The following is a 1,004-nucleotide window of genomic DNA, read 5'->3' as shown; positions in this document are numbered from 1 at the left end:
TATCTCTGCTAGTTAAGAAGCTATAAGCCAAAACGTAAAAAAGCATACCCTACCCATCCGCCAGCCTAGGTAGAGGTGGTTAACTAGGAGCTTAGTCAACATTTCAGCGCTGTAGGAACTGCAGCAAGACTAGACACAACGCACAAACGTGCTAGGAGGGTGCAGAAATATCTTCTAAATCTAATATAAGCATGCAGTATACTAGGTTACTATTTAATAGTAAGTAGTTGTAGTTGTAGTAACTTGTGTTAGTTGTGCTAAGAGAAAATGGCCAGTTCGGTGATATGGCCGGCTCGGTGATAATCTACGTTATACAGCTTGCCCTCCAGGCTATCCAGCAAGACGCGACACTAAGCGTGCGACGCGCTGCAGCAATATACCAGGTCTCTTGAAGCACCCTAGGCACGCGCCTTACTAGAACCTCTTCACAACGCGATTGCAAGCCCAACGTAATAAGGATGACTAGTACTAAGGAGGAGGTGATTGTCTAGCATGTATTGAAGCTAGACGAGCAAGGATACCCACCCTAGCTTGCTAATGTAGAGGATATGGCCAATTCTCTGCTTGCTGAGCGCCACTAGCCCTATATTAGCAAGAACTAGGCTGCCAACTTTATAAAACGTTAGCTAGAGCTTAAAGTTAAATTTAATTGTAAGTATAACTATAAGAGAGCTCTGTGTAAGGATCCTAAGGTAATTAGGGACTAGTTCTTGTAAAGTTATAAGACTTTGTTCTTATAATCTTTATCTAGCGTATTTCCCTCTTAGGTATAGCGCTATGCTTACCTAAGCATTGCTATTGTAATCTCTAAGAAGAGAGGATTAGAATGGTGTGCTTACAAAGCCTGTATCTCCTCTTGTTCTTAAGATATGCTGTTCTCTATTTTTAGTAACTAGAAATGTTCTAGACCCTCTGCTTACAAATAGAGTAGCCTACTCTGTAAGATGCTGACGTATATGATTACGCATACACCTACGTAATCTTGCTTGCATATGCAGCAATAC

Source organism: Didymella exigua (genome assembly GCF_010094145.1).
Source record: "Didymella exigua CBS 183.55 unplaced genomic scaffold M421scaffold_63, whole genome shotgun sequence".
NCBI lineage: Eukaryota > Fungi > Ascomycota > Dothideomycetes > Pleosporales > Didymellaceae > Didymella > Didymella exigua.
The sequence above is the reverse complement of the archived record's forward strand: the minus strand, read 5'-3'. Positions refer to the sequence as shown.